Genomic DNA, 10,007 nt, shown 5'->3' with positions numbered 1-10,007 from the left:
AACCAGTGTCTCCTGTCTACATTGCAGGCAGATTCTTTAACCACTGAGCCATCAGGGAAGCTCACTAGACTGTAAACATCATGAGGGTCAAGACTTACATTGATAACATTGATGTATCAACTAATGTATTAGTTACATTGATAACTAATAATAAGTATTTATTGAATAGACAATAGATCAATGCCTTCATTTTCTCCTTCTCTTTTAAAAAAGTTGATTTGGCTGTCCTGGGTCTTACCTGTGGCATGGAAATCCTTACTCAGCATATGGACTCTAGCTCTCTGATCAGAGATTGAACCTCAGCTCCCTGTATTAGGAGTGCAGCGTCTTAGCCACTGGGTCACCGGGTTAGTCCCCTTTATTTTCTTCTTGAGGAAACTGAGGGCCAGATAAGTTAATAACATGTCTGATGCTACCAGCACTTTGGCCTTATAGAAGCTGGGCCCTGAATTTAGTTTCTCTGCTGTCTGGTATTTTCTTGGCTGACTTGCTCTAGTACTTAGCTAACATTGTTTCAGAAACTGTGGAACAACTGTAATTTAACATTTGAAAAATGTGGTTAGGAACTCAAGTAAATAAAATAATAATCATGTAATTAATTCAAAGCTCAGACACAAAGGATTTAAAAAAAAATTCTCTATTATTTTAAATTATCCATGTCATTGTTTTCCTCCATTCTCCTGGAGTTGTTGAAAGAATGTGGCATAATAGTGTGCTCACTGTCGGAGGCCTGGGTTTCTGTATGACAGCCAGGATGTAACTCCATTCTGGCAAAATCTGATGTTATCGCTCAGGTTTTTGTTGCACTGAAGTTAGGACATCTTCTTCTGGGAGGATCCTGGTGGGAAAAACATCCAGATATCAAATCGTTCTCTTCAGCAGTGCCAAATAACAGGGCTTGCAATGAAAATGAGAACAAAGCAAGCCTGGGATGGTAAAAAGAGCAGAGGCTTTGAAACCATGAAAACCCTGATTTAATTCTAGTTTACTGCTTTGTAACCTTGGGCATAATATTTTCTCTGAGCATTTGTTTCCTCATCTGTAAAATGGGGCTAACTGGAAAGTTAATTTAAGGCTGAGTTTGTATAAAGAATCTAATCTAGTGTCTGGCTAAAGGCCCTATTGCAGTTGCTTTCCCAATTCAGGCATTCCTGCCGGATAAAGATCTTCACCACAGGGCCTGGTCAGGGAACCTGTAGGTGCTCAGTAATACGGAAAAATTCATGATTGTAAGAGAGGTGTATTATCACAGAATAGCTAAGTTCTTGCTTCAAAGAACCTGAGGTTACTGTCTCTTCCTGTCTGTTTTCTACTGGGATTTGGGCGGATGTGTTTACTCATGTCTTTTAGACACTATCTTTACATGTGTATACCTCAGAAAGAACTACAGTCTAGTTAGGCTTGTTACAATGACAGTGGAAGACAGAGCTGTGTGAAAAAATAAAAAATAAAAAAATCTCAACAGAATGTAGATTTTGCCATCTTTGCCTGCTCAGATGATTGAACTGGGTTACTCAAATATATATATTAATTTATTTCATGAAGTGTCTGAATCACTTAAGGCCTTTACTGAAAAAGTGAAAAAGTTCTGTTGAATCCAGGGGGACTCTGGAAAAGTGACTGTATACCCTTCAGATGGGCTTTCCCATTGCCTCAACTGTTAAGAATCCGCCTCCAGTGCAGGAGACTCAGGTTTGATCCTTGGGTGGGGAAGATCCCTGCAGGAGGGCATGGCAACCTATTCCAATACTCTTGCCTGGAGAATCCTGTGGACAGAGGAGCCTGGTGGGTTACAACCACAGGGTCACAAAGAGTTGGACACAATCGAAGCAACTGAGCATGTACCCGCACACCCTTCAGATAATTTTCTTGAGTTGTTTGGGGTGCTTTTGGGAAAAAATATTACCACCGACTTGCTTGCTTACTACTCCAACCCATACCACTTTCTCCTAAGCCTAACCCATACTGCTTTTTGAAGTATACTCTTGGTGTTTAATTATGTACTATTTTGAGTCTGCCCTTTGGAACAAGATTTTGTTTCCTGAGAACGAGGACCAAGTCTTTTGTTGAGGCAATACTGGAACTTCTAAGGAGACCAAAATAAATTGTTTACCAATTGCATGAGTCACAACAACTTATGTTTTTCAGTAACTCAAGAGTAGGTATTCTCTCCATGTTACCCATGGGGTAAATGATTTTCATAAGCTCAAAGTCTTGAGTTGGAATTGCCATGCAGATCTTATCTCTTACCTTTTGGCAAATTGCTATTGTTTTAGGCCATTGCTTTGGCAGGATTCCTTTGGGAAACGTAGGAGACATTATAATTGTAAGTAAAAAAACATGAATTCTTATTTGTTTCTTCTCATTTTTAAAAATGAATGTGGAAAGGAACACTTATGATAAGCAATGAGAAAAGATACAGTATCAGGTGAGAGAATAAGGTGGAGAAAAACCAAAATCATTTAGCAAATGGATTGCAGCTAGCCAGAATTTCACTACGTTTTAAAACTTGAGCCCCACAGAACACAAAGGGATGTGTGTCTTACTGTGTCTTTACTGAAGGCCATTTAACACTGGGAATTTTTCCAGCAGTGTAGTCCAATAACAGTAGTCCTTCTTACAACATTTGGGACTTGCCCTGTTGAAAATCAATATGTTCAGTGTCTACTGAAATTGCACATTTGTTCTCTGTGATATGTATATAGGATGACCATATAAATTATCCTCCACACTGGGATTTTTTTTCTGAGTGAAAGGGATAGTCATTAATTGTACCAGGACAATTAGTATAAGTTGAGATTATCCCAAGAAAACTAAGATGACAGAATATGTCAATTATAGAAACATAGATTTGTATAGTCTCTTTCTAAGGAAGGTTATTATATATTTCTGTGAATATATTTCTGTAGGCTTAAAAGAACAGGTAACTAAGGTATTCAATTCATGATGGTGGTGGAATTGAACTGAGTCATCTACACATTCTTAACAAGTCCTTTTTGTAAGTTGGGTCCTACTTGCTGGTCTGTTGCCTGCCTTTGCACACTCCATTTTAAGCATCACAACTGGCCACTTGGAAATTGAACCCACAATCTTGCTTTCATCAGTTTAGTTTGTAACAAGTTTTAGATTCTGCAGGGCCCTATCAGTGGGTCATATGCTAGACTATAAGATCAAAGCAAAAACGCAGAGGATTCTGGGCTTTTCCTGTAAGGCCCCAGATTCTAGTCCTTTGTTTATCAGTAACTAACTGTGATTTTTGGCAAGTCACGCAACCTGTGTTTTGGTTTCCTTATCTCTAATGCGGGGTAATGCTATCTGATGTGCAGACCTCAAAGGTTTATTAGGAGGACCCAGTGAAGTGATGTATGCGGAAGCCTTCTGGAAAGTGCTATCCATATGTGAAGTGTTATCATTCCTAGGAGAGAAGGGGGACATGAGATGTGAGGGGAAAACAGGGCTTTCAACTCTAGCTGGCCTTGCAGATTAGGCTTGTGCAAACAAATGATGAAAATAAGGCCACAGAAGAGACATTATACTCTCTTTTATGAATAGGAGCAGGGAGAGAGAAAAGTGAGGATAGGGACTGTAGCCAGCAAGACCCAGGGACGATAGGGTGAGACGGCTTCCATTCGTTTTTTTATATCACTGTTGTCCCCAGTGCCTGTCAAGACTGCATCAAATATGGACTTATTGAAGAAAAAGAAGACAGCTGGGCTCCAAGGTTGTGAGGGTACATTAACTCATTCCTGATTGAAGGGGTTGGTTTTATTCTATAGTTCAGTAGGAATCAAAATATCATACTTGTCTTTCTTCTCCTGTTGACTTTTTGTCAAGATTAAACAAAATCATTTATGTAAAACTGCTTTATGGACTATAAATTCCAATAAAAGAAAAAATAAGAACTTCACGGGATGAGTCTGTTGATGATAGTCATTATTAGGTTGGCCAAAAATTTCATTTAGGCTTTTCCATGTGCTGGCATGTAAATCTGAATGAACTTTTTGGCCAACCCTATATTATAGTAAGAGTCAGGTTTATTTTTTTCTTCAAAATGAAGAAACGATTATTACTTAAAAATTAAAAAAAAAATCACATGTGCTTATAAAAACTTAGATATATGAAAAGGTATAATAAAGGAAATAAAAACCACACATGATTCTGCTACCAAGAGATAACCAAATGTTTTGGTGAATAGTCTTTTGGACTTGACATTTGTATAAAATTTTTAAAAAATCAAAATGGAGCCTTTAATTTGTTCTTCATTCTTTAATTTGTTCATGATTATTTGAATACTGGTAGGCAGAATGTTAATAAGATAGACACCAGGTCTTTTTCATGTGGTTTATGTTTTCCTGGGGAATACAGACACAGAACAGAAAATTATAATGTGAAGCACGTCACCATGGGGAAGCAACAGGTGTTTTGCAGCAGGCTTAGGTAATCAGGAGAGGCTTCCTGGAGGAAGAGATATTTAGGTTAAGGCCAGAAAAATGACTAGAGTCAACCAGACTGTCATGGATGTTGGGGTGGGTCACCCAGCTCCTCCTTGAGATGGAAACAGTCCTTCCCCTGTTGGCAGTAGCACTGCCTTTTTGATGATTCTCAGCTGAGGTGTTTCCCTAGGAATTGCTCTCTGCCGAAATAAGCTACCTTGCTCACGGCTATCTCAATCTCTGGGGGCAGCTGAGGTAAAAGGACTACCTTCTTACCTTCATTCAGACATCTCTGAAGGGCCATCTCAGCTCCAGAGTTCCTCAGAAGATCAACTGAGGCTTCAATTGCACCTGCATTGGAGATAAGCTTTTCCTTCTGCCCAATCCTGCTTCCATCCCTATTCACAGGTATTGGTCCTAGGCACACTGCCCAGTAAAATTCTGCACAAATAAACCATCCCCTCAGTGAAGACAAAGAGTGTAGAGAGAGTGTTACTAAAAGATGGAACATCCTATCTAAGGCCTAGACGTGTTGGAGGAGTTAAATTTTCCATTTTTATTTTTTACAAAGTCTGCAAAGTAGTGAGTGTAGTCAGTAGAAGAGACACAGTTCCAAAGAGGGAGTCAAGCTCTTGTCATCTGTGTCAAGAAGATGCAGAGACTGGACTCTATCCCAAGGCCAATGGGAAGCCCTAGAAGGTTATAAATCATGGGTGAGACATGGTCTGGTTTTCTAATTTGTGTTTTAGAAAGATCATTTTGGCCACTGTATGGCATCATTAATTAAAACATTACTGACAATCACCATATTTTTTATTAGAATATCAGAGTGACTGGTGACCTCCTTGTACACTCCACACCTTTACAGAATGAATGGCAAACCATATGTCCCCCAGCAGAATCATGTAATGATCACCTGTGCTGTAGCAGTATTATTGGACCTTTAAAACTCTGAAGGGATTCAATTATAGTTCTTTGTTGTTTTTTTTAAAACCTGATTCACACTGTTTTAGTATATACTGAGCACCCATGACATGCCAGAAAGCACTGTGCTATTGCTATGGAGGATCAAAGACAGAAGCTCTCACGAAGAGGGCCATAGCTATCTCACTCATCACCCTGCCACTGAAGTGCCTGCAAATAGTGAGTGCCCAATAAACAAGCCAACAAACAAAAAAATGGAAGGAGTCTCAGAAACATGTGAGAATTACTTAGTCCTCATGAGTACAAAATGGGGATAACAGTTTCTCACTTATCAACATTGTTGTGAGAATGGATAGGTAAAATACTTTCTCCAGAAGCTTAAATATAGTAAAAATTGTATTTACTCAAATAGTTCAAATACTGTTTGCTATTCTCAGTATTGATAGAAACAAATCAATGCCTTAAATGATTACAACCAAACTTCTGATATCTATTTCTTTCTTGTTCTCTTTGTCCTATAATATCACTTCAAAGGAAAAAATGTGATTTGCAAATGAAGTTAAAAGATTTAGTCACTCACTGATTTATTCAACAGCTCTTTTTTTGAGGTCATCCAAAATGCCAGGCATGGGTTATGCAGTGGTGAGCCGAACAGACCGTGTCCCTGTTCTTGTGGAGCTTATAATCTAGAAGGAGAACATTTAACAAAGAAAATCTCATCAGTTATTACCAAAACAATCTGTCACTAGAGAAAATATTAATAGAAGCTAATTTAGTAATAGAAAGGTAAATCTTCTCTGAAGAAGTAGCCTTTAAACTGGGAACTAAGAGTAGGAGTTTCATTAAGAACAGGGAATAAAGCACCCTAGAAAATGGGAAAATCCTGTGCAAAGACCCCGTGGTAGAAAAAAGCTTGGCTTACTGGAAAGATGGAGGGAAAGCCAGTGTGGTAAAGTGAAGAGAGATGAAGCCAGGAAAAAGGCAAGGCAAGTCTAGAAGGGTCTTGGTTGTTATGTGGTCTTCTTTTATTCAGACTAAATAGGATACACAAACTGCCTAAAATTTTTTCCTGGATGGATCAGTATGGTTCATGATGTCTGTAAAACTAGGATAGGTAAACTGCAGTCTCAATAGTCACATCTAAGCCTTGGGAAAGTTGATTATTTTCCCCCCTCTGGTTATGGTGATAAATGAAGAGGCATATAGCAAAGGCATGTAGTTGTTTGTTGAGAGTGCTTATAAAGAAATACATTTTTACCCCTAGACAAAATGGAACTATTAGAAAGTCTTTGTTTCCTGCTTACCCCCTTTTTTCTTGATGTGGTTCTTCGAAGGTAAACAACCAGTGGGAGCAGTGGACAATTTAGAACAGAGATGCTGTGGTGGTTTCCCAGGAGACATAGGACAATTGTGGGTGTCATCAGTGTTTGGGCGGTGGCTTACACACTGGATTTGCTCAGAGAGGCCTCCATTTCCCTCTCAGTGATTAGAACAACCTGTGTTCTGGAATACAGTATTTAAACAGCAAGATTGGCATTGCTATCTTCCAGGATGGTGAAGGCTTAATTAACATTTGAAAATGCTTTGAAATCTTTGGATAAAAGTGTTCTGGAAGCATGAAGTGTTATTATCTTTGGAGTGATACAGGTCATGTGACACAGGAAGTGGCTTTGAAGGAAAGGAAAACCTTTCATCAAGCAAACTCCTTGGGGTGGTTTGAGCCTGTTTTGAGTGACTCAACATGCCCGTGTCATCTCTCCCTAGACCGTGAATGAAAGGAATAACTTGGCCTATAGCTTAGCAACTGCCACCGTCATTAACTGAAAGAATTTAGTGAACTTGTACGTGAAACATACTACAAATTACACAGAATCCTAAAGCATATAGCACAGTTGTCCCTTATAAGCACTAAGTAAATATTAGCTGTTACTATGACTGTTCTCCATCAATATAGTTTAAAACCGCTGGATTTGTTTTTTCTGAACTTAATGCCTTTCAACCAGAGTTCAATGTTCTTCAGTGATAAATCAGTCTTACTTTCATTTTAAAGACTCGGTAAAGAGCAAAATAAATGAAGACTGTTATGACTGAGGCCCTAACGTGGGAGCAACAGATAAGCACCTTCATTGCCTAAGACCCTTCCCGGCATGTAACATTAGCTCAAAGCTGGATCCTAAGTCCTTCGCTTTCTCAACAAGAAGGACTCAAAATAGAAACTGGGTTTACTAACTTCTGATGATTCCTCGGGGTCTTCAGTGGACAGGATTTCAAAGAGAACACTTTAAAGCGGTTCCAATTTATTTAACGGCAAAAGGGAAGAAAGATTTCATCTTCTTCCTTCCATTAACTTATATGTCTTCATAATACTTCCTGGATAAGTAGAAGTCAGAACAGGGGTGGAGAGTGAAGAATGGGAATATGGTTCATTTGAGAAAAAAAAATTTTTGAGCAATATATATATATCAAATCAAACCTCCCCATGTGTGTTTGCTAAATTAATTTTACTGGCTGGATGACTAGAAGTTTCGTTTTCTTTAAATGCACACCTGCCTCAAATATAATATTTTGACCAAGGGAAAGGTATTTTGGGAAGTAGTAGAGACAGAGAGAGAGAGAGGGAATAAGAGAATGCTGTAGGTAAGAGGATATAAACCAAGTAATAATTGAGTAAGGGCCCCAGGGCACGCCGGGATGGTGAGGTCGCCAGGGCATGCTGGGATAGCGAGGCCGTGCAAGGCATGCTGGGAGGGGTTCCGGCACTCTTACCCGTACCCGTGAGTAGGCTCCTCAGACGTGGCCCAACAGTTCTGTGTGGTCAAGCATGGAGCTGACCTAATTAAAAGCTCATTACACCAGCACATCCCCATTAACAGGCAGACCCACGTGCAAATCCTTCAGAGCAGGAGCTCCTTCTGTTTCCCAGACGGGATTCCAGCGCCAACCATGGGGCCTGGAAGCTCTGGCCAGTTAAGGGATCTCCACGTCTGTGACCATCAGGTACAGTTCCTTTCTGACTTGTTTCATATTCTAGTAAATTAGTTTTATTTGCTCTGAAACATTGTAACAAAGAGCTCTCCGGTCATCACATGGGTAAAAATAACAAAGGGTAATAGAACAGCGAACTTCACCTAATCAGAAACAAATAACTGTATCTCCCTGGAAAATGAAGACTTTCCTATCCTGCCCTTTTGGTGGGATTTTGAAATTTCCATTCTATAGTCAGACTGTAGGTGCTGGCCTTCCTTGCATTGTATTTTGTATAACTGTTGCCCACCCTGACAGAAGATCTCAAAACTTAAGTATAAAGTTGGTAAATGATCCTATTGTTTGGGAGGTGGGGGTGGAGATGGAGTGGGAGCAGAGGGTTTATCTAACCAAAAAAAAAAAAAAAAAAAGGAAAATGCAACCTAACCAGGCTCAAATTAACTGAAATGGATCAAAGTAAACAGAGACATCTAAAAGCTTTTGTGAGTTAAAAGTGGCTATCTGTTGCAGGTCTTGCCTCATTAACTGCTGATTGAAGCTCTGCTTGGCCCTCTGGGATACCTAACACCCCAGGCCTATCAGGAGAGGAACCCTGGTTAGCCACTTTTGCCTTTCTCTGTGTTGCTTTGCACAGCTCCTTGACCTCAACCTTCATACAAATCCTTTCTACCGGGCAAAGGGAGGAAAGGGTTGTCCTTGAGAATCTTGCTGGCACTATCACTTCTAGCCAATGAGGACTTGTGGGAAAAGAGAAGTGGATGGCAAAGATGTGGTATCTCTGCAGATCTGTATTCTGAAAGGTAGACTTGCAATTCTGACATCTTAAGTAGAGCCTCTGCACAAGATTATGTTGGGGAAAGAGCCCAGTTTGTTTTTCCCTTAGGTGTTGGTCTCATCTCCATATGTGAATGGTGAAAGGTGACGATTAGACCATATGCTTTAAGATGCAGATATCTCTTGGCTCCCATCATCCCAGCCCTTCAGCAGGTCATTCAGCTGGGACAGGGAGCCAAAACTGAAAGGATTGTCTAGGGGAGGAAGAGAAAATAGTGGTGGGGGTGAGCTGGGAAATTGGTGGGGGGCGGGGAGCGGAGGGGAGAAGGAGGAGCAGGGCTCTTTTGAGTAGGACCAGATAGGTCTCTGTGTAGAGTAATATTACAGCTCTTTCTCTCATAAACAAGCTGCATGCCTGCTTCTAAAGACCCATCTGGCATAGCTTTGAGAATGGCAATAATTACAAGCTGATGATGGACATGGAAAAAAAGCCCTGCTGAGCTAACTCATAAGGAAGTACAGGCCAGGACTGCAGGGAAATTACAGGCTGAAAACCTTTCTAGTTTAGGCCTTTTGGTGTTCTTAATCACAGACTTTAAATGTTGTAATAAACACTGTTGCATTTTATTGACCAACTCCCATGACAGGCAAATCTTTTTCATTTTATTTTATTTTTACCATTTGCTCTTTGGAAAGCTGCTCAGCAGTGACTGTTTAGACCATGACAATGGGTCTTTGGTTTTTCTGCTTATAGGAAAATTGGTGATTTTTTTTAGTTAATGGAAATATATGTATATATATATAATTTTTTTCCCCTTGAATTGCTCTCTGCATTCTATGGTTCAGATAGACTCTCAGATTCAGTGCTTGAACTTTAGCTATATAAGATTG

At 39.8% G+C, this 10,007-nt stretch overlaps 1 long non-coding RNA gene across 3 annotated transcripts; it reads right to left on the bottom strand.

Annotated features, from left to right (window-relative positions):
- Positions 1-621: 621 nt before the first annotated feature.
- On the bottom strand, positions 622-7,066 carry LOC110139351 (uncharacterized). 3 transcript variants are annotated; one of them, XR_002314467.2, is made up of 4 exons: positions 6,662-7,062; positions 5,938-6,043; positions 4,710-4,784; positions 622-838 (listed from the first exon to the last, which is right to left on the bottom strand). It is a non-coding gene; the product is annotated as an uncharacterized lncRNA (long non-coding RNA). The 3 variants fall into 3 exon arrangements; XR_002314468.2 differs by lacking the exon at positions 622-838 and adding an exon at positions 4,264-4,455 and having other exon boundaries at positions 6,662-7,066; XR_002314469.2 differs by lacking the exon at positions 4,710-4,784 and having other exon boundaries at positions 6,662-6,900.
- Between the last annotated feature and the right edge of the window lie 2,941 nt (positions 7,067-10,007).

The sequence above is a fragment of the Odocoileus virginianus genome, chromosome 6, assembly GCF_023699985.2.
Source record: "Odocoileus virginianus isolate 20LAN1187 ecotype Illinois chromosome 6, Ovbor_1.2, whole genome shotgun sequence".
Classification (NCBI taxonomy): domain Eukaryota; kingdom Metazoa; phylum Chordata; class Mammalia; order Artiodactyla; family Cervidae; genus Odocoileus; species Odocoileus virginianus.
Note: the sequence above shows the minus strand (reverse complement) of the source record. Positions and strands in the feature narration are given on the sequence as shown.